The sequence below is a fragment of the Thermobia domestica genome, chromosome 1 (genome assembly GCF_964235325.1).
Source record: "Thermobia domestica chromosome 1, izTheDome1.hap1.1, whole genome shotgun sequence".
NCBI classification, from domain to species: Eukaryota; Metazoa; Arthropoda; class Insecta; order Zygentoma; family Lepismatidae; genus Thermobia; species Thermobia domestica.
Window position 1 is genome coordinate 282,806,201 of NC_137454.1, and position 27,636 is coordinate 282,833,836.

At 35.2% G+C, this 27,636-nt stretch overlaps 1 protein-coding gene across 3 annotated transcripts in view; it reads left to right on the plus strand.

Moving 5' to 3' along the window:
• The first annotated feature begins 6,577 nt into the window (after positions 1 to 6,577).
• Positions 6,578 to 27,636, plus strand: part of tipE (temperature-induced paralytic E) — a 285,481-nt gene continuing 264,422 nt past the window's right edge. For all 3 annotated transcript variants that reach the window (XM_081726629.1, XM_081726633.1, XM_081726636.1), the window contains exon 1: positions 6,578 to 7,007. The gene's annotated coding sequence lies outside the window, so the exon portion shown is untranslated. The remainder of the gene's footprint in view (positions 7,008 to 27,636) is intronic.

Here is a 27,636-nt window from a genome sequence, read left to right on the forward strand (position 1 = left end):
TGTAAAATTTTCAAAAACGGCGAAACACGTTCAGTTTATATGCGGGGTTTTATCAGTTTAACTTCTGGTATCGCTGAACTATGCTGGTCTTCAAAAAGAAATGACCTTTCTTTTCCCACTTTTTATACGTTTTTCCAATAATACTTCCTTATCCTTTGCTTTCGTGACAAAAGGATCTTCTGAGTATAATAGTATGACTTGGACAGGCGCACACCCAGAAACTTTTATCGGAAGAGGTCCAAAGTTTTTGAGGGTCAAATGCTACAAGATATTACTTGTGTGTATTGACTCGGTGTTATTTTGCATCCCAAGAGACGGTAAGTGATTGTTAAGTACTGCTACTTATATTCTTAGAATAAAATGATGGAAGAGATAAAGAGTTGAGTTGAGTTGATTTTGAGTTTAACGTCCCGTTCAGCAGCGAGGCTATATGAGACGTGGACCTACTGATTAACGTGGAATCCGAACCACGTGAGCTCCCGCCGGGAATCGAACCCGGGCCTCCCACGCCAAAGGCGCGTACGCTAACCGCTTAGCCACGGAGGAGCTCTGGAAGAGATAAAGAGATACTGTAGATGAAGTGTAAGATCAAACTTTTTTCCTACATTAATGGTTTCTCTGCTAAACAAGTATAGATTTATTAATTATACAAAAGTATGTCGAGTTAGGAAGTTTGGGAAAGGACCCGGTAGATCTTATGCGTGGACACACCCCTGGATCTGCACGGTAATGAGTCAGTGAAATTTACCCTCTTATTTAATAATATATCTATTGTAGATATATTGTAAATTGTACTAAATAATCTATCTATAATAGATCTATTGTAATCCTCAACTATTTTACTGCCTCTTTTCTTTCTTTGGAGGTCTAATATACATCAAAGAACACGGAAACACGTGTCTTACTAGTTTAAATGAGAAGTTCAAAGTTAAAATTGCATGCAAAGTTAAAGTTCGCGGATTATGGACTCTTAATATACGGTACCAATTGTATTCCCTACTTCTATCTTCTCACCACCTTTTCTCCCCTTCTTGGTCAAATATCGAAAAACACGAGACTCATTATTTTAAATGAGAAGTCGAAACACCAAATTTCATGTTTCCAATACTCAGAGGTTCTGAAATATGGACATTTAATGTAATAATTTCTCCCCTCCCCTATTTAATTTAATTACGTTTTTACTTAGTGGTATCTTGCTATGTCACCAATCCTATGTATTATACAATATGTCAGAGAAATCCACATATCCATATTCCTACTAGTTTCTTATTAGCGTGTCATATTATATTTATTAATAATATTAGTAACTTTTATATTATTGTTAGCAAGCTGTTATGCCTGTTCTTCGCGCGGACCAGATAAAATATCAATGTAAACAAACTGAACAACGAAAGAACAATTAAGAAACACTTCTAAAATTGGATATATTTTGTGTGAATATGTACGTATATCCAACAGCGTACATGTGTTTTCATTGGAAAGGCCGATGGGAGTTGAGTTTGAACGTAAACATTATCGGGAGTGTCATTATACATCTGAGCTACCCTGATAAATATGGATTCGACACAAATATTGGTCATTTTCTACTACTTTTACATGTCCCAGTAAACGCCCCTGAGACCCCCTGGTTCGAATTGTGAAAAAATCGCCTCTCTTCCCCAGCCGATACCGAATGTGACACTAACAACTGTCATTTTCTACTTCTTTTACATATCCCGGTAAACGCCCCTGTGATTCTCTGGTTCCAATTTTGAAAAAAAAAAAAACTCTGGGCCCCCAGCAGATAAGGGCTGTATTTGGAAGTCAACGCCTGTCGAGTATCACCATTTATCTCAGCGAGAGCGAAAACTATGGACTTGACAATAATATCGGTCATTTTGGATTACTTTTACATTTTTCGGTCCCCCCCCCCCCCGATGACTTCCGGTCCGCAACCGAATAGGGTGAATTTGGAAGTTAATGCGTTCGGAGTTTCACCATTGATCTCAGCGACCGCGAAAACTATGAATCCGACACTAATATCGGTCATTGTCTACTACTTTTACATGTCCCGGTAAACAACCCCTGAGACCCGCCTGGTTCGAATTTTGACAAAAACGCTTGGCCTTGGTCTGGGGCCTGAACCAAGGTATCCGTGACCAAAATTTGGTAACTCTCGGTCAACTTGTCTGGTCCCCAGACCGGTCCTAGTAAACGCCCCCCTGAGATCCCCCTGGTTCGAAATTTGTAAAAAAAAAAAAAAAAAAAAAAAAAAAACGCTTCGTCCTGATCTGGGGCCTGGACTAGTGTTGTAAAATTTCCGGAAATTTTGAACCTGCTGGTAAAAAACCGTTTTTTCCTGTTTCTTTCCGGAAATTTTGGAAAAATTGGGAAAAATAACAAAAATCTTTGTATTAGGTTAGTTTTACTAGAAATGGAACCGTTGTTTTTTTCGAACGCGTGAAAAATTTAAGTTGAGAAATTTCTATATTGTGAATATTTAAAAAAGAAGCATTCGAAAATACAACTGTAGTAATTATTCATAAAAATTAATAGTCTGCACTCATTTCCTTTATGTGCCTTTTAGTCGTTTACTTCTGGTTGTGCATTAATTACAGAACTTTTACAATTCCATACACATCTACCATCATGAAGCGTTTCTGTTGCAACAAATAGGGCTCTTGAATGAAACTGAGTTCTTAATGTGCTCTTTGATCTGGTGAAATTTTGTTAATTTTAACAAATTACTTCTTAAAAGAGACAGCAGTAGGGAAATTTCACTAATACGAGTGCACTAAAACATATAATTACTATTATTTAATATTCAAATACAAACTTTAATTTAAACTTTATATACAAAATTTTGTTTGTAAACAAATACCTGTTTTCTAGCGCGACAAATTATCTATATACAATACTAGCAGCGTTCACCCCGCTTCGCTGCGGTCACCCCGGAACGCAATAAACTTTGTTACTTAGATAATTTTTACTTTTTCGCTTTCAAGTGATATGATAAAAACCATAGAAGATTGCAGTAAATGTTAACATTATATCGCCTGTCATTTATGTTAACCCGCCCCGCTTCGCTGCGGTCACCCCGGAACGCAATAAACTTTGTTACTTAGATAATTTTTACTTTTTCGCTTTCAAGTGATATGATAAAAACCATAGTAGATTGCAGTAAATGTTAACATTATATCGCCTGTCATTTATGTTAACCCGCCGAGTGACACGGTCATGCGGGTTGCATATAAATACGTTTATTTTTACCTATGATGAACTAACAAAGGATTTGTACGTTATGGACACTTGAATGGTCAATTATCTCAAGACACTGGTAATTAAAAATTAAAGTGATATGATAAAAACCATCTAGGGTCCAAATCCTAATAACCCCCAAAAATGAAAGAAATTGGTTCAGCCGTATTAGCGTGATGAGGGAACAAAGGATTTGTGCGTTCTCTTTTATATATATAGATATAAAAATGAAGGACACTATATTTGTAACTTAACAAATCTTGAACCACCAGACTGATCTCGATAAAAAATTTCAACATAGATGAGATTCGGGCCTGGTATATATTTTACCATTTCATTTTGAAGGTGCTACTTGGAGGAAGGAAGTGTGGAACAGATCTTTGTGTCGAACGTATAGTTTTCGGCGTTGCTGAGATGAACAGTGATATTTCCGATGAAGCTTAAATTCAAATTCAGCACTGCAACTTCAAGAAAAGGGAGGGAAGATATATAAAATGATAAAAAAAAATGACCAATGTTAGTGTCAAATCCATAGTTTTCGGGGTTGCTGAGATGAACAGTAACACTTCCGATGCAGTTTAGATCCAAATTTATCCCCGAAAATTGGGGGAGAGGGAGGTGTATAAAAATGATGCAAAATGATCGATATTACTGAGAATTCACAGCTTTCAGTGCCGTTGAGATGAACAGTGACATTTCCGATACAATTTAAATCCAAATTCAACGTCGAAACTTTAAGTAGGGGGAAGAGGGTGATATATAAAAAAAAATTCGAAAATGACTTATATTATTGTCGAATCCATGGTTTTTCTGGTCGCTGGCATGAGCAGTAACACTTCTAATGCCGCTTAAATCCAAATTCAGCGCCGTGACCTGGGGAGGGGACATATATACAAATGATCGAAAATAACCGATATTAGTGTCGAATCCATACTTTTTGGGATTGCTGTGAACATTACCACTTCCGATGCCGTTTAAATCCAAATTCAGGCCCGCAACTTGGGGGTGGGGAAATATATAAAAATGACTGAAAATGGCCGATATTAGTGTCGCATCCATGGTTTGTGGGGTCTTTAGATGAGCGTTAACACTTCCGATGCTGTTTAAATCCAAATTCAGCGCCGCGCACTTGTGGGAGGGAGAAGAGGTGGCTATATAAAAATGATCAAAAATGGCCGATATTAATATCGAATTCATAGTTTTCGGGGTGGCTGACATGAACAGTGACACTTGCGATGAAGTTTAAATCCAAATTCAGCGCCCATTAATACTCCTAAAAGGAGAGGGTGACATGTGAAAGTAATTGAGAATGACTGATACTAGTGTAAAATTCATAGATTTCAGGGTCCCTAAGTTCATTGGTGACAGTTTTAGTGCCCTTTATACCCAAAATGAAATGTATTCTTCCCGTGCGAAGAACGGGTATGCTGCTAGTCTTTAATAATAACGAAGAGAAGTACTACATGTTAAATTCTTTAATATGTTTGTCGTTGCTCAAGTCTGTGCGGTGTATGTGTGTATATGTAAATAAAATCATCTCTTTTTGAGTTGTTCGAAAAATATATACAAATAAAGAGGGATTTCTTTTTTATCGCAAATCACAAAACTAAAAAGTATAATTAAAAGCCATTGACTTAAGTATTTTTCTGCTAGCGACATATATATATGCCGCAGACACGTTACAGCAAATAAGATTATCATCAGGTGAAGGAATATTTTTTTAAATTATATTTTCCGGGTTTTGCCAATATTTCCGAACAAAAGATTTTTTCTAATGGGTTCAAAATTTCCAAAAATTTTACGCAGCACAAGGAGGATAGGGCTCTCCATACTATATATTTGATTTTAACATACTGGTATTAACTAAAATGATTCTGTCCCTGTTATTTTAACACTTCCCTGCCTAAAACGTTAACTTTATAAGATTACTTAAGATAATTTACATGCGTCTATATTAATTAATCTAACTAGGATTATATTTTAGTATATTTTGTAGCCATAACTCTATTCTATCACGGTGCTAACTTTAAAGGAGTGGTGCAAATATATTTGGTGCCACAAAACTTCCCTATTCTAGTACAAGAAACATAACTACTCAATGTTCCTAACTGTAAACTAGTAAATATAAAATACTTCTCATTTTAAAAGCATAATGTAGTAAAATAATCGAAAATTTCAATTTTTCCCAATTTTTCCGTTTTTTTACAAGCTCGGAAAAAACAGTAAAAAACTGGTTTTTTTACCCAAAATTTCTGGTTTTTTCCAGGCCTTTACAACACTAGCCTGGACCAAGGTACTCGTGACAAAGTTTTGGTAACTTTCGGTCCACTCGTCTGGTCCTTTAGCCGCACGCAGACAGACAGACACACACAAAAACAAACTCTATTTTACTTATATTAGATAAAATAATTAGTGTTTATTGATATTGATGTTGGTGTAGCTGATATTGTTCTATTGTTGTTTTTATTGTTCCATTCTAGATGGTCTGTGTTCACCTCACTCAAATATTCTGCAAGTTGAAATGCCAGCTAAAAGTTCGTTTCCTGTCGAAGAGAGATTAGTCACAAGTGTGTGGATTCATGAACGACCTAACATAGGAGAGACAATCATGAGAATTCTTTATCGAACGGTTCAATAAGCTTCCACCGACAAAAAAGGACAAGAATTTCTTGCCTTCAGTAAGGAATACCTTCCGTAGAATCACACTTGCAATCTTGGAAAAAATGTCACAAAGAACCTGGAGATGCGTTAAATTGTGTATCCAACATGACCCTTTGGATAGCTAACCGTTAATTCATTACTAAATTATTCTAATGAGAAACTAATAAGGAATAGGAGTATACGGACTTCCCAAACATACTGTACTATCGAAATGTGAAGTCTCTAACTTAAGCGTTTTGACCTGGGAGTTGATCACTCACTCACTCACTCAGTATTTCTTATTTAAATATAGAAAGAGGGAGAGAGAGCATCATGGTATTGACAGGTAATAATTATTTAAAATAATCATAAAAATCTCCTAACTATATTGTATGAGTAATATAATAAAATAATAACAAATTAACACATAAACTGAAAGGTATACTTTATTTTTGGTTATTTTTGAGGAAAGGAACAAATGTCGAAATGCAGTATATATTAATTAGAAACTGATAATTTACATACTATTTTATTTGTTTCATTGATGTACTTTAAATATAAACGTCAGTTGAAGTCACTTGAGTTAAATGCTTATTGCCTGTATTATTGATGTTCGTTCTGTCGTGCTTGTTTGCGATCGATAAAGCGCGGCATGCTTCTTGCGCCATCTTCCTTATTCGTCCGTTCAGTATGAGCTAGCTATGCTGAGTGTGTGGGACGAGCGTAGTCTCCCGCACCGCCCATATTTGGCAATTGTTATAGCACAATGCAAGTTCAAATGTGAAATGTGTAGTTAGTGAGATACTTCTCATTCAATAGTTTACTTTCTTCCATTAGTTTCATCTTTCACAGTGTGTGAGTGCAAGTAATGAGAATAAGTTCCTTCTGTCACTAGTCTGATTTCGGGTGAATGGTACAATTGCCCGAGCACGTCTAAATAGGCCTATTTGGAAAGTCAAAAAGGACATTTCGGGAAACACCTGTAGAATAGCACTGAGCGATTTGATGTATTTGCTTAATAGTTAAAATTCGAATATACTGTAATTTTTATCGTTATTTACGTAATATAATATATGAGGAATACATTCAATATGACAGAGAGCTTTTCCAGTATTCAGAGGAAGTGAAAGGTGAATATTTAAAATACTTTGTTATATTTGAATGTATTTATTTGTATTTTTCAATAACACAGAATTTATTTCGAGTAGGAAAATAATGAAATCTTGCACAATAATAGTTATAATTTCAGAGTATTCACAAAGGTTACTAATGTAGGAAGACATTATAGCAGTAATATAAAGTGTTTCTCCTTTTCTATGTTTGAGAATCACTTTTGTTTTCGTTTATATAAGGTTTCATTTAAGTGTTGTTACTTCCAGGCTAATACATTTTTGTTACATACAAAAATCAAACTACAGATCACGTGGTTCAGAGACAAACGAATTAATAATACGGTTTCTAGAATTTATATATATATATATTGCAAATCCAATGCTGATCTATTTTCAAGAAAAAACGCACAATTATTAATTTCCAACGGCCATTACGAATTGAATAAACTTAAAACATTAGTTTAGTTAGTGATAAAATGTTAGTTGTACTTGAAAGGGCGGATGAAGGATAACGTATATCAGATTACTTTATGAGCATACAGTGCTACATAAGTGTACAGATATCATAGAATGATAAATGGAAGGCGCATACTTGGTACTGTTTGAGGTGAATTTAAGGTGTGTCATGTGCATGTAATTCATTTTATTCATAACCACAGCACATTACTAGCAACACTAGAACTTCATTAATAATATTGTTGGAAGCATAATATATTGATAGTTTAAAACATTTTTAAAAACGTTTCTTCACTAAATGAATTTTCGTAAAGTCGAAACCGAAGTTAAAAAATACTTGTACTGAGTGTCCTTCTAAACTAGATTTGAGCCAAAACACAAGACTAACTACAATAGAAAGTGTAAAATTTGGGGATAGACCTATTTATGTTAATTCTATTCTTTGGGCATGCAATCGTTTTACTTTTTTTAAAAATGTAGTATGTAATGTTCATTTTACAAATGACTTCCCTGTATACATTGTTCATCGAATACCAATGAAATGGTTATCCATATAAATAGAGAGAGACCCAAAAAATAAAGGAAGTGATTTTATTAAATTATTACACATTTCTAGATTTAAGTTTAAAATGTGGCATATAGAATTACTAATGGTTGCATTTCTAGCATCTATAACTAACTTTAAATAGTTCAAAAGTCAGTTTTCTAAATCACATTGGTCTTTATTATATTAATAATTGGACTGTACTAAGAAAAGAAAACGACTTAGTTTCAATTGCTTTTTCTAAACTTTCTCTCTTTCTTGGCCAAAAGTAACATTTAAAGTTTTCAATACGAGATGATTAATGCTCTTTTTTCACTTTAAACGTTACTTTAAAGGCAAACATTTCTGAAAAACATTTTAAAGGAATAATATTCTATGATATACTTTGAATCGAATTTTATTATGTTGCACTTAAAGCTCAAGCTTTAAATAAGCTATTTCAGATTAAAGTCGTAAATGGAAAATTTTATTTTTTATGAGACTGTCTCCACTTTAATTATCAAAATAGTTCATATTTATACTAAATCAAAAAATAAAATTAGGGTGAGTTTGTCATAACATTTTTCACTAAACTTTAGAAACCAAAACAGTTTCTTCAAAACAGTTTAAAAAATATATATATATATATATATTACGTAGAATCTATTTCTGAATAAAGAAAATAAATTAAAATCTAAATTTAAATCTAGAAAGAAGAAAACTAATTTCTAGTATGTTTCCGAAGTTTGAAATATCACTCTTGAATACTGCTTTCTCGATTTATTTGTAGGTATATTTGAATTTTTCTGAAAACTTACTTTTCTTCATTTTAAATAAATATGCACTGTTTGTTTCAGACACTCTGCACACTATTAGATACCTAATAATAGATATACAAATAAAAGTCAGGTTTTTATACTACTTTAAACTTGCCTTCAAAACTGATTTAAAGTGCATGATTTCAAAACCAGATGTTTTCTGTTCTGGAGATGAAAAAGTGAGACTAAAAGTCTCACGAAATTATACACTTCAACTATTAAGCACGTTTCAAATATTTCCCACATGCCAATAAGTTATAGAGCGTTTATGTTTTGCATTCTTAAGGGAAGTTATAGAATAGTACTGCATGTCCGATCGTCTGTTTGTTGTTGACGTATATCAAAGAAAAATGGCAAGACAGTGAGAGTTAACCACTTCTGGTTTCAATACTGGTTCTCCGTAAAGCGAAAGCAGTGAGAGATAACAATAAATGTTTTTCTAATCTCAGCACCTCGGAATTTAGCATCTCAGGAATAGGATTCCTAGCAGTGCAATTAGAAACGATAAATTACCAATTCCGGTTTCAATATTTTATTGGGTTGCTAAGTTTCACACTGAGAAACAAAACTCAACTGTTGTGTAAATTCGTTATTCACAAAGCACACACTGAGAGAGACATACAACTCGTGTACTATCCATCAATCTATGTACCTATTTATCTCGACGTTGACTACTCGACCGTTGTATGGCGATTGGAGTAACTAGGAACTTAAAAGTACTAGTGAGGGCAACACTAATTGTCCAAGAACCGAACAAATTGGCATTATAAGATCAGTTTTACGAACATCCTGCTAACAAAAGCATATTATTTCTAGATTTCGTTTTAACACGCAACAAGATAGGTCTTGTATGGAAACTGACTACTTTCTTCACAATAGTTGAACTACGTTTCCTCCTCTAAACACTTTCTAAACTTCAATTTCAATCCAAGGTTGTGCTGACTGTGTGGTGGTCTGTAGATATAATCAATCCCTCTGACTGTCTCAATCGTAGCAAACCCAAGAAGTATTATCAGGGTATTGATACAATATAACAATACTGCATCATTATGTCTGGTAAAGTTCAATAGAAAAGGTTCAATCAAGTTAGAAGGTAATAATGGTACACAGATAACATTGCAGCATATATATCCATTAGGAACGAAATTCTGTGAAGTCAAATATATTTGCCAGTCCATTTTTCGGCTAACTTGTACTTTTTCCAGAACTTGGACAGTTTTCTGTAGGAACACGTCTTCAAAGACAAAGCCAGTGTTTAGTAACGTTTTGAGAACGTTATCAGCTCCAGAATCACAGCTTCCTACACTACTAGAATATGTAACCTCCTTCAAGGCTATGTTGATTATGCTAGTATTTATTTCAATTAAATTTATTCAGTTTTAGGTAAATTATGGCAGTTTAAATTAGTGGCTTGAAATTCTGCATTAATTTTGTATACTCAAAATATAGTAGTGACATTTCAGAATATTCTTGCATTTACGAAAGTACGTTCTTTGTCAATTGAGGCAGGCTTCATACAAAAGTGAAATATCAAAAATATTTGTACAAAGGATTCGAGCACAGCCAAAACATAAGAGCATAAAAGTACGAAAATAACACAAACATATTACTATGCATCCTCTTTCTGTCCCTCTTCCTGTTTTGATGACTGTAAGCCATTCATAGGATTTGATCATCTGCAAGGTACTGTAGTATGCCACGTTTCGAGTACTGTCTTCTTTTCCTCGTTCGTTATGCCTGTTGTCTACGTTGCATAGTTAGTCTGTTGAAGTGATGTCTTACTCTTGCATACTTTTCATGTTTTATCTATCACAAAATTTAGAGGAAATGCATTTATTTGTGCGCAGACTTCTGGGAATTGGGTTTGGTTTAGAGGAGGAGTTCTCAGCCTTTTCTACTGGCGTACCACCAAGCATATTAATTATTCATACATCATAATTCGTATGTGTACCATCAAAAACGGTTCTCACACCAGTGTTATGGGTATTACAGGTTGAGAAACCCTGTTCTAGAATCAGTTTCCAGAACTTAAATTTTTGAGTGTAGTATATCAGGAATATACTACAGTTATTCAAAAGAATTGCTCTTCATATGCGTCCAACATTGAATTTGCCTCTCAGTTCCTCAGGGCTAAATTTTAGAAACTGATAGCAGGTAACGCAACGTGTATGTGTGTATCCAAATGCACTCATTATACCAAATTTTATATTCTTATGTCCAACATTTACAAAATATAATCAGTTATGTTCACGATACTGATTTTGCCTCCTACCTACCAAAAATAAAATTAAAAAACGGAATATGCAAATTTCTAAGATTATATTCTGTGTGTGAAGTGCCATCACATATCAAATTTTGTGTCTCTATGCCCATCCTTCCAAAAGTCTTTTCTCATACACATTGAGTACGTTAATTTTATTTTCCTCTTTCTTCACTTCTATTTGTGAGAAATTTCTGAAAGCTTGCAAACATGTACATGCTTGTATATTGTGAGCATTCCTATATACTGAATGGTTCAAAAAAGATTTACACCCTGTCCTAGATTTAACCATATACCTAGGTAGAATTTGCGGAAGTGGTGGACATATTCATGTTCTGTGTCAGAAAGGTGTCATATGTAAAATTTCATAGCTTCTAGTTCGACATTTAGAAAATAAAATACAATTGAATTTAAATTTGAAAGGTAATGTTAGGTTTATCGCACATATTTCTCTACATTCAATACTAGTATATTGTTCAGAGCTATGAACTCAAATATAAGACAGAAATAAATAGGAACATGCATAGATAAGTAGTACAGTTAAATACTGATCAACACATTATTTTTTGGTGCATTTTTCTATTAACTGATCTGCAGAAAACTGTACACGACAAATATTAACGTTTGAAATAAGAAACGTCATGATCAGCGTTATGCGCACTGAGTGACTGTTACACTACTTTCAGTTAGATATATCTCTATTGTGAGGTGAAACTCACAGTTTGTTCGTCATCAAGTCGTTGACGCGTGTGTTTACCAGTGCTTTGCATATATTGAATCCAAACTTCTTTTTAGTATTTTAAATTTTTTTATGTAGTAGAAACGTATGTTTCTGCTTTTTAATGACGTTTCTGAAGTAAAATATACAGTAGCTATCCAAATTTGATTTTCATGAAGAAGTCGATCAGAACTTCACAATCATTCTTACATTTTATACTGAGAAACTTAACTTGGTTAGTTCTGAACAAACATAATATGAATGCGTTTCACAATATTATCATCTACGCTTCCGAAAAAAAAAAAGTATTACAGTATTGTGCAACTTGCGGCTGATTTTGTTCAGATTTTCTGTTATAGTTCTGTTATAATTCTGTTAGAGTTTAAATTGTAATGCGTTTAAGAAACAATCAAATATAGAGGAATTATTTGCTGTGTATTCATATACTTCAGGACATAAATTACAGGAATTAACATAAGAAAACAGTTCAGAATGATCATATGCATCACTTGTACTATTGTAGCCTTATAGCTAATATAAAATACTTACTTCATATTCAATACTAAAAGTGCAGTGTGATTTATCCTCTTTGTGCTCAATTAAAGTAAGAAACTTTATGCTTATGTATTTATTAAAGAAATACAAAATGAAAACTGAAGTAGGAATGGAAAAGAATTATGAAACTTTGCATTCTTTATAGATTAGCATATTTCCATAAATTTAAGTACTTTATGTTTCTCATTCCCTAGCTTAGACATTATATATAATAAAAAACGTAAAGAGATCAGAGAGGGTTATGTATAAGAAGACAAATCAACATAAGAAAGAGAGAGAGAGAGAGAAAGAATCGGAGCGAGAGTGAAAAAAAATAACGCTCACATTTCATCGAGCATACCTGTTGTTATAGGTTATAGAAATTGAAGGAAACAAAGTGATATTTAAAGAGAAACAAAGAAAGTGTAAGGAGAAGAAGCACAAGAGAGGAAATTATAGATTGAATAATATTAACACAACAAAATACCAAAAAAAAAAAAAAAAACTTTTCTTAGTTTTCCAACATATCTTTCCAAGCATTCTTTTGAACACACTTTATCTGTTTTTTAGTTTTCTACGATTATTCCACTTTCCAGCCTGAGATTTTTGATTCTTGTGATTCGTGATTATGTCCGTAATAATAAATTTAAAATTTCAGTTTTGAACACACAAGCCTATAGCTAGAAACCCATTATACTGAACGAGTAATAGACGTTTTTGTTTACCTTTCGCACAGCATATTATGGATATATTCAGAGCTTCAGTCCAAACTACAGTGGTTTCAAATAAGTCCAACGAAATTTAACAGAACGCACTTGCTGAATTTGCTGCAATAGAAAGTTATCAGTCTTATTCGAAAGTGGACTATCCAAGTAGCACATTATAGGAAATACTAATAAAATAAGATTGGTTTGGCTACTTTGAAGTCTTTTTCAGCATCTAGGCTATATGAGACATGGACTATAGCTTAAAACGACATCCCAACCACATGATTTCCTACCGAGAATCAAACCTAGGTTTTTTTCGCCTGAAGTGTGTATGTTAACCACATGGCCAGGAGACAGTGCACAAAGAGAATCAGTGTGGCTATGATTGTATGTTTGATAAGCTATCCTTTTTATTATAAACACACAGAGATGCATTATGATTAGAACACTGAAAGACTATATGAGTAAGGAAATATTTATATACATTCTTGAAAATTTTTGTTTCATTGGCTACAATTGAGGAAGGAAAGGGACATATATGCATTAATGGTCAATCTTTCGTTAATACTGTTCATAGTTCTAATCTTGTTCAACCATGTTTCCATGAATATGATATTTCGTATGTAGAGGTACGTATATCATAGTTAAACGACATTTCATTAATTTAATTCGTTTCAATTGATAAATTTGAGTTTAAAGTTCGTTTTCAGCATTTGAGTTCAACAGGATATGACTTATCTGCAATAATGTCATAATTCTCACAAAAATAGAAAAAAAAATATAAAGATTAGCAACAGTATTCAAAGAACTATCCACATTAGTTTGATTACTTATAAAACATTGAAAATCTTGTATTTAACTTGCATGAAAATAACAATGCACAGTGAAGGAAAAATAATTATACTTCTCAAGGTATTAAGCTTCTTTTCAAACTTAATTCACAACATTAGGCTTAGGTACATGTTTAGATGATAGAAGCGGTTATAGGTCTGTGAATTACCTAGGTAAGAAAATTTAATGTCCTTCATGACATAACTTATGCTAATGACGTGCTTTAATACAGTTGATGTCGGTGATTTTGCCTTTATTTGGATAATAATCCACTGTGAGATTTATTCACATAACCAGTATGAAACTAAGAATAAATCTGTGCAACTGTTGACAAATTTCTTGCTTCCGTTCTTTCTTTGAGAAAACTTACTGTATGTGCTTAAGTTCTGTACTTAATTCGGCACAAAATTCAACAGTCACGACGATCGAGGGAATCTTAGAATCAAACCATCTTTCGTTCATTCTTGTGTTGTGATATGATTGTTTGTGCCTCATGTTTAATACTCATAACTTGGTTTGAAAGAAATACCTTTTTACAATAAATATTACAAATTTAACAAAAATATTTTACTTATTTTTCAGGAAACAAATAAGTAAGGAAACCTGATTCTTTATCATGTTTATAATTGGAATTGCATGTTCTATATTGTTAAACAATATATATAATCCTCGTACAAATAGATGAAAAACTAAAGAAAGTTTAGACGAAACTAGATTTTGTAAACCGAAAGTAAAAACACCACAAGGAGAGTGTTTAAATATAAGAATAGAATACTATCAATGAATGAAATAAAATGAAATGAAACCTCTAAGTTTTACGTCCCACGATTATGCCGGCTAGGCGAAGGGAGATGGTGATGATGAGAAATGAATGGAAATAATGAAAGTGGGAGGAAACGGGAGAACCCCGAGAAAAACCACGCGCACGATGTTTCTCCACCACAAAGCTCAGTTCGCGGAGCTGGGCTCGAACCAAAGAATACAAAACAATAACGTATTGTATTATATCGAATTATTTCAGAAAACTCTTACAAGGAGACTTACGGAAGTGTCACTCACCGATTTGAGTGAAACTTTGTATATTTGTAGAACATCGAAAAATAATCGACACGTATTTTTCTTTTATTTCGGTAATGGTGCGGGCTTAAGGGTAGAAAACACCCTTTGAACGTTAGGGGTGGCATCGAAGCATAGACAGAAAACAATCATTTAAGGTAGAAGAAAACATAATACCAGGGAGTTTTAGAACAGCTGACTCAGAAACTGGCGTCAAATTTACGAAATATAAAATGGCGGATCCAATATAGCGATTACAATTACAAAAAGTCTTCTCGTTTGAAATGTTATACTTTTAACCAAGAACAATCATAGTTGGCAGGGGTTACTGCGAGGAGGTTGCAGACCGATTTGAAACCCCTGTCTGTACTTGTTTTAACGAGATGCTTGATTAAAGTGTATCTCTGCACCTTCGTTATTGGGGGTGCGTATTTAAAGTGTCCCTTGCCTACCACTATTCGGGGTGCTTATTGAAAGTAACTTCCCTCCCCTCTCACTAGCCGGGGTGCTTATTTAAAGTTAGTACCCTCTCCTCTTATTATTTTGGATGCTTATTCCAGCGTCTACTGCAAAGTCGATTTTATTATTAGATTCTTGGAGTGGTCACAATTCAACTTTTGAACCTATTTTAAGAACAAAAGAGGACCTCAAAATAGAAACAATTTCTGCAGAAATAACTAGTAGGATTCAGCCTCTTGATGTGTTCTTCTTTGGGCGATAGAAAAATTTCTTGAGACACTTTCCTGATATTGTCCTTCTTTACATGACTTCAGGTCTTCATAATAATATAACTAAGATCCAATCACTGATTGATAATCAGTATTCTTGTCCCAGATTTGCAAGTCTTATTAGGTATTAGTGGTGCATTTGAAAATCACATAAAATTTTGTTTCAAAATTGTGCAACATTTTGCGATTTGGGCACAGTTATTGCTCTAATAATTTGTGTATGCTGTAAACAATGTTTATACATCACACACTTGTTTTTACAGAATATCATTACTGCAAAACGTTTTCTCGATAAATTCATAATTATAACAATCGAGGATAGACTATGGAGTTGTGACATAGTGAGAGACGAGGGGACTCACTATACATAAACGAAATGAAATGAAATCTTTAATGTTTACGTCCCACAGTTATATCGTCTAGGGTTAAGGACACTATAATGATGAGAAATGAATGAAGAAACTGGGAGGAAACGGGAGAACACCGAGGAAACCTACGCACACAGTGTTTGTCCAGAACAAAGTTCACTTGGCGCGAGCTGGAACCGAACCAGAGACTCCATGTACCAGAGGTGAACGTCCTACCACTGAGCCACCATGGCCCTCACTATACATAAGCACCCGAATAGTGAGAGGTGCAGAGACTTACTTTAGTCAAGTATCATGTTGAAATAAGTACAGAAAGAGGTTTCAAATCGATCTGCAACCTCCCCGCAGTAATTCCTGCCAACTATGATTGTTATTGGCTAGCACTGCATTTCAAACCAGAAGACTTTTTATAATTGTAATCGCCATATTAGATCCGCCATTTTATATTTCGTAAATTTGACGCCAGATTCTGAATCAGCTATTCTAAAACTCCCTGGCATTATGTTTTCTTCTACATTAAATGATTGTTTTCTGTATATGCTTCGATACCACCCCTATCCGTTCAAAGGGTGGTTTCTACCCTTAAACCCATAGCATTGCCGAAATAAAAAAAAATACGTGTCGATTATTTTTCGATGTTCTACAAATGTTCAAAGTTTCATTCAAATCGGTGAGTGACACTTCCGTAAGTCTCTTTGTTAGTCCTGTTTCATAAATCACATGACCACTTCTTATTTAAACTTTATGAGCGAGATTCAAAATGGCGAACAGGCAGATTGTAGCTCTCCACCTGACACGCATCATGAAAGTTTCCCCTCGGCCTAACGTGTTCCGGCTATCTACACTTGCTTTCATTTTATAGGGGTTGGTATGGAACTCACACTGATTATGTACAGAAGTAGATGAAGAATTTACATGCCGAGTATCATATCTCATTCTGAGGCATTTCTGAGATTAATCTCTTAACCACCCGACCGATCTCGATCAAATTTTTGACGTAGATGCAGTTCTGGCCTGGAAGTGTTTTTAACTATTCACTTTGACGGTATAACTTAGGGGAAGGGAAGGAATTATAAAATAAATAAATAAAACTTAATAATAACTCTTGAACCAAACGAGCAATCTCGATCAAATTTTTATCATGGATGACGTTCGTGCCTGGGATGGATTTTAGGAGTATGAGTAGGGAGATTAATGGGGACGTCAGCAACGAGGCAATATGTTCCCGTCTCCATTAACGCGAAGGATGGATTTTACCATTTCACATTGACGGACTAACATAGGGGATAGGAAGGAAGGGGAGATATACAAAAAGCAATAAATAAAAAAATAAAAGTGACTATGTTCGTGAGCGAATAAATCTTGAACTACCCGATCGATCTCAATCAAATAGATGAAGTTCGAACCTGGAAAGCATTTTATTATTTCATTTTGATATTAGAACTTGTGAAGAGGAGGAGAGGAGGGTAAATATATGAAAATGAATAAACTTAATAACTCTTGAACCATCCGACCGATCTTGATCAAACATTCAACATAGATACGGTTCGGATCTGGGATGTTTTTATTTTTTGCTTTTAACGACACAATGTAGGAGAGGGGAAGGGGGACATATATATTTAAAAAATAAAAATAAAGATGCTGTCTTTGTGACTTCATCACGCTTGAACCGCCGAACCGATCTTAATCAAATTATCAACATTGATGAGCTTTGGAACTGGGGTGGTTTTTAGAACGTAGAGTAGGTGGAAGGAAGGGGAGATATCTATAAAAATGAATAAAACTTAATAACACTTGAACCACCTGACCGCAAAGGTGTCCAAACTCATGAAGTCGGCGCTCACGAGTTCGGAACCCACGCTCACTCGACCTCAACCTCACAAAGTGAGCGTGAGGTTGAGTGAGCCCGAGGTCAGACTGGTGATGTGAGCGTGAAGACGGACTGGTGATGTGAGCGTTAGGTCGAGAGAGTGTGAGGTCGAAATGGGTTTGTGAGCGTGAGGTTGGATCAAAGTAGACACCTGGTTCTTCCAATAGCAGGGAGAAGATTGTAATTCGAAAACACTGCAGATTTTTTGAACTCTACACAAAAGCTTCTTTTTCTCTATCCGAAGATAATACCTGCCGTGAAACGACAAAACCATAGGCAAGCAGGGAGTATCTTTTTAGTCCGCTACGTTTTTTTCTTTCTTTTTTTTTATTGGTTAACTTGGGATAGAAGTTTTAGTGTCTTTGTCATCAGGTATTTCTTTGAAGCAAGTAGAAAATAATCATGGAATATCATGATGTTTTGTCAGGCACACTGGAGTATTTGGCCTGGAAATCCGGTCAAGAATATTTATCATTTAGTATCATAAAATAACCGATTAAATTAAATTATTTTGTATTTACCTACATTTTTAAAGATACATTACCGTCAAAACTGGTTTAAATATTTTCCTTTGTCCCTTTGACTGTAGTTTTCTCTTGTGATCTCGCTTGCCATTGTTTAATAGGGATTTTGTAGGCTAAGTCAGTGTTTTATTTACGAATTTTCTAGAGGTGAGGGGAATCTTGAATCTTGGGCTAGCAGTTAACCACATAAGAATTGCAGCCCTCTCCCGCCCTCGGCCGAGGGTAGCCCATCTCTTCAACTACTTGGGCTCAATTTCCTCCCGCATATACTATTCGCCAACAAAACAGAATGCTTAAATTCTTAGCGAGATTCGCGAGTTTCCACACTGGTTCGCATTTCGAATACATTGCAGGCTACATCACTTAGTAGCCCTTGTCCATTCTTTATAAACAGGACCAGTCTATATAGTATCTTCTTCCACCTTCCGTCATAATTTTATCCTTTCAAGCCACAGAGAATATATTCATTCACCTTCACAGTTGCCGTTTTTAAAACGAAAATTATAGTATAATTAAAAGTGCGATTGTGTCATTTTGAAAGAAAATATGCCCTACACCCAAAGAAAGTCTAACGGGTGCAACCAACGCCCTAAAATCAGCGTGTGGCCACCCCTGGATGCTCCAAATAGAAAATAGAATTTGCATATTTTCTGGTCGAGTATTTTTAGAGACATTATTACATCTTGATAAGTATATAGAATTTCATATACACCGACTGTTTACTTGGAAATAAAATTCATATAGTTAGCAAATAATTGTTTATGTATAAATATAACTACGCAGAACAGCCATAAATAAATGTTTTGTATTACTGGGGTAAATGTGCCAGTCCTCGACTTCTAACTCATTTTCGTATAATCCTTTAATCGTTGTTTAAAGAGCGGAACAACTTAGGAGGATGCAACTAGCTCACGTGTGTTCCTAAAGCTATATTTCATCTATATTTTATACAAAACGGAGATAACTTATACCATTTATGTAATATTAGTCGGACAAACATCGATGATTGATTTATTTTTAGTTTTCGACCAGGGCCGGATTTAATGTTTTTCCGCCCCTAGGCCCAAAAGGGTTCGGCGCTCCCCTCCCCCGTCCATGAACAAAATTTTAACAATACAAAATAATGATATAGAAAAACTTATTTTATAAATATCTTCGTTTTGTACAAATTTTAATGCATTTTCACTTTGTATCCTGTAAAGAAAGATCTGAATTGTTACAAATTCATTTTTTAAAAGTAAATTTACAGAGAATGATTAATTTGAGTTTTACAATACGAGCTAGTTCAATAATACAAGAAATTCGTTTCGAATTTTCGACTGTACGTAATAGTTTTAATATTAAACTACCAAGAGTGTTTCTAAAACGACCAGAATAATTGTTTGGACTTTAAATTTATCTGATAGAGATTGGTAAGGTGGCAGATGTCGAGGGTCAAATGCGAAAGAGAACTTAGGGAAGGGGACGAAGCGTATCATACGGACCGGTCTCTATGCAAATGTCTACTGCAAGTATGAGGTTAAAATATCACTTAACTTCGACCAATGATTCAAGCCATAGATTTGCAAAATCAATTATTTCTTTGAGAGCTTCATTTTTACTTTTATTATTATTATTATTATTATTATTATTATTATTATTATTATTATTATTATTATTATTATTATTGAACTTTGACAACATTCGTTTGTTACAACATTCGTAATGAACTTGAATTGATTGATCAATGTGAGTTTAGCGTCCCATTTAGCATTGAGGTTATATGAAGCGTGGACCTACAGCTTAACGTGGGATAAGAACCACATGACCTCCCATCGGGTTCGTAATGAACTTACTTCTAATTTCGAATGTGGATTTGTGCCCCCTTGCTTGCTCTTCTAAGCCCCCAGTTTGGGAACCACTACTCTAAGGAACCGATCGTTTTATTATTGAATTTACATAGAGTGAAAGTCTAATTTAGATCCATACTGTGAAATGGAATTCACTTGTTTCTATTTCGTTATCAAGCAAATTACAATTCTATTTCATTTCAGAGACATAACATTTAATTCTGTTTACTTATGGCGAGTTATGGCTATCAGATTATTCGTTGACATGGGTAATACGCATCTGCATGCTGTGTCATTTATGGCACGTATTTTTGTTCCACCTCAGCTCCGATTTGAGTTATCAAAAGCGACTAATTTTTGTTTCATGTGTTAGGAGAAGTGTTGATATTTATAAACAATATATTTTGCTGCCATATGGTGTTTTCTTTGTGATTATATTAGGTAAGGAAGTGTTCACACGCGATTTTTGAGAAGTAGTGTGTGTGTGTGTGTGTGTTTTCAGCACCTAAAAATCATGCAGTAAGTGTTTAAATATGAATTACGTTAAGTATTGAGCGTTTACACGCTTTATGGTAGGTTTCGATTTTGCTAATACAGTCCCTCGATGTCCTGTACATCATTTATACACATCGGTGATTCTTGATGAATTTGCTTCAGCGAAATTTATTGCATTTCGGCATCTACGGTTTTAAGCCCTTCACGTTAAAGGGATGACGTCCCTCGGCTCTGAGGAAGCGAGAGCTTGGCTGGAACACTCCCATATTCCTTGATATAATATCGTCGCAGAAAAAAAATGGTGACATCTCTAAGTGAGAGTGAGCTCTTGGAGGCGCTAGGTACAATTAAAGGAAATAAGTGGTTCGGATTCCACTATAATTAGTAGGTCCGAGTTTTCTTTAGCAGCTATGCCATATCCATGCAATGGCCAAATTACACCAAACCAAACAACTTTTTTTTTGTGATACATATTATATGTCTATATCTATCTATTTATATAAAATACTGAAAATAATCAGAATCATATTTGATATCACTGTAGTAAGGGGTGCCCTTGAGCCGGGTCAACCACCTCTGGTTACGCTACTGGCTTGCTAGAAATCAAAAACGGGTCTTCCGCTTTAATACGCCTTAGAGGCCGTTTAGACGTTATGATAAATCATCAAGGGTAGAGATAAATTTCAGAAATCATCATGTCTAAATTAGTTTATCTCATGATATCTCTCCTGCATATGATACGATGCGATAAGTTCGACATGTTCAACTTATCGCATGCAAGCCAGGTATAGCCCCCCGTAGAGAAACAAAGGAATGAATAGGTCACCGCTTCCAACCCTTCTTCGCTGCCAGCTTCTTGGAAGGAAAGCGGAAAAAACAGGTTTTGCTAAGAATTTGCTTATAACTGTCGTCCTGTGATCTGTTCTGTTGACAAAAAAGGAAAGAAATATCTTTTCCCCATTTTCTGTTCATGAAATGCGAATAGTTTTCCAAACTACGAAAGCTACAACAAATTAGCCGTTCGATTTGGTTTGCTTTGATTTATGAAATTTAACCTCGGCTAAAGCAAAGGTAGATCCATAGTTTAAGATGAGATAAAACCGACTAGCACCGAGAATTGAAACCTAGACCACATACATCAGAAGCGGCACGTCCTTGATTGAAACCTTTGTCCATATCTTCGAAATAAGTCATTCTAAACCTAAAATTAAATACAGTATTTGCAATAATTCTTCCACATAAATTTATTGGGGACCAGAGATGGACACATCAACCATGGTCTACTAGTCTACAAGTAATTGTGAGAGGTAGCCCACGGTGGTCTGTCTTACTGTTTGTATCAATCAAGCATACTAATCTCGATGGACTGATTGCTAGTTTCTGATAACAAATGAACGTTTCTGAGAAAATCAAAATGAATTAATTAGTTTTTTAAATATTTAAATAATCTTAATTTTATGAATCGTATTTACTTTTTTTTTTACTGTCCATTACGTCCTCATTATTAGTCTATATTTTAATCAGTAGATCGCTAGTGATTTCAGAAATGAAAAGTAGCGCTCAAACTTAAGAAAGGTTAGCCACCCTTGTTGTAGACCTATTCAATATTGTTGTATTTTTCAGTTCTTACTCTGGTTTGTCAATCAAGCGTTTTAGTGCTTACCTCCTGTTATTGCTGAACGGGACGTAAAACCCAAAATCAACTCAACTCAACTCAATTCCGAATTCAGAAATCGTATATAGATACTTCATAACTAGAATTTCGAATTTTCAATATATATATATATATATATGCTTCATACTTATTTCACTTCTATATAAATTGTATTTTAATTTACAATGTCAGATTGAAATATATATAAATATTGAGATATATATATATAAATACTGGCAGATCCAGGATATGATCAAGGGAGGGGTTATACCATAGTTTGCCGCTTTATCCAGTGTAAAGCAGGATTGAAGCCCTTTTATCCAGTGTATACCTGAGCGTCAACAAGGGAGGCTATAGCCCCTATAGCCCCCTCCTTGGATCCGCGCCTGTATATATATATATATATATATATATATATATATATATATATAACTAATTACACTTATACGTTAACTAATTTATACTAATTGCAAAGGAAAATAAACATCAATAAAATAAATGCAAGTAAGCAATGGAAAAATGGTAAACGGAAAATATGACTAAAATCCAAACTAGACTTTGAATATTAATAATCTGGCAAGATAGCCCCGACTTTAGAAAATGGAAACAATGACTAGGTCATTCGTTTGTACTATGTTTGTTTTTGTCGATTACAGCGCCATCTATCACGTAACGAAAAAAATGTTCAATACAGAAGTTACGTATTTTTTCACGGAGAATCAGAATATGCGATAAAAATGGGGGTTCCTATTTAAGATTTCAAAGTTGCCCCTCCCTCCCCCGGGTGGTGGGGGCAGGGGGTCGAGTGTGGTATCTTTGGATGTTCCCCTTCGAGGCGAACAACTTTTGTTGCAACTTTTTAAAAATCCGATTTGCAGTTTTCAAGATATTCCCAAAAACAATTTTAAATGCTTCACCCGATATATATATATATATATATATATATATATATATATATATATATATATATATATATATATATATATAGGGATTAGACAAAAATCTAAAACGTTTACAAAAGTGTGAAAATCATACCTAGTATGGTGTGGGGTCTCTTTTTCCGTCCAAAACAGATTGGATCCGACGTGGAATGGACGTATACACCTGAATGGACGGATACGTACCTGAATCGTGGTGTGTGGAATTTTGTACCATCAGGGAACAATCTTTGGGCAATGGGTAGAACCTGGTTCCCCAAAATGGCCTCATACTCCTTAGTATTCATCATTCCATGCAGGGCTATGATGGGACCTGCAGAAAACCACGATATCACTGTCCATACTGTAACAGAATCACCTCCATGCTTTACAGTTGGGAGCAGACAGTCTGTATCATAGGCCTGCGACGGTGTTCTCCATACGTAAACACGACTGGTTGTTGGAAACAAGGTGAAGGTCGACTCATCGGACCACATTACGTGTTTCCACTGCTCATGAGTCCACGCCTTGTGGTCCTTGCACCACTGGATACGCCTCTTTCGCATTTACTGTTGTGACTAGGGCATTGGCGATAGCGGCCCTGCCATGAATTTTCATTTTATGAAGTTCCCGTCGGACTCTGTTTTCGATGAAACCAGGTTCTATAGGCCGTAATTGAGTTCAGACGTAATTTTCATTGCAGTGGTATTCTTTTTTAGCTGCTACAATCCTTTTTAATGCTCTCCGGTCCCTATCTGACAGGATTGTCTTTCGACCCCACAATGTTCGCCACTGTTGCCACTGAAACTTCAACCAGACGGACACCAACGATCATGCCTCTTTGGAAGTCTGTCAGGTCGCCCATTTTACCGCACCACTTTCACACCACGACACTCACAGGTAAACTTGTTACTGTTAACGGAAGAGGAAGGTCCACATGACACACTGAAAACAAAAGAACGATCGGCAACCGGAACACGTGTTGTACAGTGGAGGGCCAAACTTACGTGTCCTGTATGAAGTGTTTTTAGATTTTTTGTCCACCTCTGGCCCGGATATATATAGGGCCCGATCCAGGAATCTCTGAGGGGGGTACACCAATAACTACCAGTACATTTGAATTAAATTTGAGTTTTGAAAATGCCTTTAGGCATCTGTGATGTGAACGAGGAATTCCTTTGGAAATGCTAAGTGTCTGGTCTCGAATTCTTTTCCTTCAACCTTCAGAAAATTGACTTAAACTATTGATTTTGCAAAACTCTCTGCTAGCTTCTCACTTTAGGTAGTGTATATTTACAACGGAAGGGGGTGCACGTTTACCCTTGCACCCTCTAAATCCGGCCCTGTATATATATAGTAGGTGACTTGTGTATCTTATTCCATAGCTCATTGGGTCCCACTACTTTTTTATTTTTTCATTGATCAGACAGGACTCCAGTAAACAGGAAAATATAGTTACAGTTTAAGGTTTGATTCGATATTCTGCAAGTATTTATATATTTATTGTCAAGCGAACAAAATGAAGTAGAATTTTACAAGCGTAAAACTGTTCTAGATTTTATTATTAATAAAAACTATGAATATGTTTACAGCTCAAAAATAAATTGAATGCTCTTCAATTGTAGTCCTTAATTAGCTATGGTCAAGAAGATGGATTTAAGTTGTTTTGTGTGTGGTCAGCTCATTGGTTTCCATCATCTTTAATTCTGGAACTAAATATAACTAATTTTATTTTTCGTTTAGAAATAAAATAGTCACCTTTAGCTCGTAACGAAAGAGAGAGCATAGTGCAAAATGTCACTATGGCATTACATTTCGTTATATAAAGAAATGAAAAAAAAAATACATTTATAGTTGAAAATGTCGGAGGTAATTTGACAAATATTATGAACAATTCTATAATATGTAGAATTAAGTAATGATTTATAATAAAATAAACTGCAATGAAATGCAGGGTATATGAAGTTAGCAAAAATATTGATGAGAATGAGAAATGAATGAAATGGTGGAATGAACAAAGTGAAAGGAAACCCACGTACACGGTGTTTGTCCACCACAAAGTTCACTTGGCGGGAGCAGGGTTTGAACCAGGAACCCATGCACCAGAGGTGAACGCTCTACCACTGAGCCACCGCGGCCGATATATTTACAACAACGCGGGGGTGCACGTGCACTTTTGCACCTCCCTAAATCATGCCCTGCCTAGGACCCCAGTTTTTTGAGTCAAAAAATAATTTATTATTTATATATTTTTGAAAGTTTATAGTAAAGTCATGATATACTTATCATAGTCTGGGGTCTGGCTGGCTCCCCGATTTTTTACCTTCTACATCGGACACTGACTCTGGCCCGGCCCTGGGTTCACGTAGGGATCTGAAAATTTCTTGAAAATACGTACTTACGTACACAATGCGTGTGCTAAATTTCAATCTTGTATCTTGAAAACAAAGGGATGAAAATTTTTTGAAAGTCTGAATTTAGGCCGCACACACACGTATACCTAACCGGTTAGCGTACGCGCCTTTGGCGTGGGAGACCAGGGTTCGATTTCCAGTGGGAGCTCATGTGGTTTGGATTCCACGTTAATCAGTAGGTCCACGTCTCACATAGCATCACTGCTGAACAGGACATTAAACTCAAAATCAACTCAATCATATTATAAAAAAATACTGCGTCGTTACTATTTGACCTAGAGTCATGGTTCAAACACTATTTTCTTCAATATAACAAGCCCTTTCCAACGGTATGACTCACATGTGCGTATCGTACACCTACAGCGGAAAAATTGGTAAAAATCAGAATTTTTTCTGAAAAAATCGCCCCCTCGGAATAGTTGCGACCCTCAGCCTCGGGCCCGAGTACACATGGATTTAAAGAATTGAGAAATAGGCCTACTCAAATGTGCACACAATCCGTGTGCAAAGTTTCAATCTGGTATGTTAGAAACTAAAGGCTTGAAAAAGTTTTGAAATTTCCTCAAGGATAAGTCACTTCCCTCTGTCCCCACTTGGCGCCACCAAGATGACCATCTGATTCCAAAATGCATCCTTTTTTTGACCAATAAAAAAGCCGGCCTAAATACCTGTTATAGAACCTAAATAAGCGGTCAAAGACAACACTTACGCCATGGTATCTAAAGATACCATGAATCCTAAAAGATTTAACAAGAAGTTGCGTAGTTACGGATTAGTATACAAGGTGTATATATATATATATATATATATGGGGGGGTTGTATGTTTAAATACTTGGGACAAGAATGTATATTTGTATATTTTATCTTTTAATTTAGATATATTCTGTGAACACAAATACAAAAAATGAATTAAAAACCCCAGCAATAAAATGACACTCGTCTTTCAGCTTACTATTAACGATTCTTAAGTGTCTAAATAGGCAACACCGTTCTATATTTCTTTTCTTTTTTAAACAAACACAATTATATCATTGCCACGGACATGATAATTGCAAAAGCCGCATAATAGTTCTTTTCCATTTCAAGCTCTTTATTTTACTATGGCGGGAACACAAATTACCAAGAAACAGGAATTGTCCTTCCACAAGTGGCAGGTAGAAACGCTCACATACACACCACAAGCAAACATCGTGGCCCTGTATTTTTCTGAAATAGTTCACATAACCTCCGAAAGATGTCAGACTCTATTGACCTCTGTGAGGGATATCTCCGAGCGATATCGCCGTGTGTGAATAGAAAATATCTCTCTTGCATATGATAAAAAAATCTCCACCCTTGATGATTTATCATAACGTCTAAAATGGGCCTTACATTAATCAAATAGCTACGAGGAAACTCAGAATTAATTTTAGACGGGAGCAAACTAAAGTAAACCAGGTGCATGCAGAAGACCTTCTTTGTCTTAAAGATTTGAAAATACAGTAAGTGAAAAGGCAGATACTTCTTTGTCTTTTTCGTACACTTTGATCAAAAGGATGATCCATTTCTTGTGAAATCTCTATAGGAAGGTAAAAGGGGTGAAGTACATTTTGTTTTCCTATTCTATTGTTCTGTATAAATCCATGGTTCGCAAATTCGTTGAAGCGTGTCTTGTCTGGGAAATCGGAATGTGAGCTTAGCGAAACACTTGTTTCTTAATCTGCCGCCAATAGGTGTTTTTCACCAGAACATATATTCTCACTCCAGACACATGCGGCTGCTAATCACAATAGTGCAAAACCCTGTCGGTCTGTATGGTTTAGCAAGGAAAGGAAACCGCTAAGAACCCCGCCCAGTGGTTATAACCTGAGGCTGAGAGTGATCAGTTCTATTTGAACAGCACTCCCTCTCTCTGGAAGCACTTAGAACTTTCCACTTATTTGAAAATAATATCTAATTAAACTA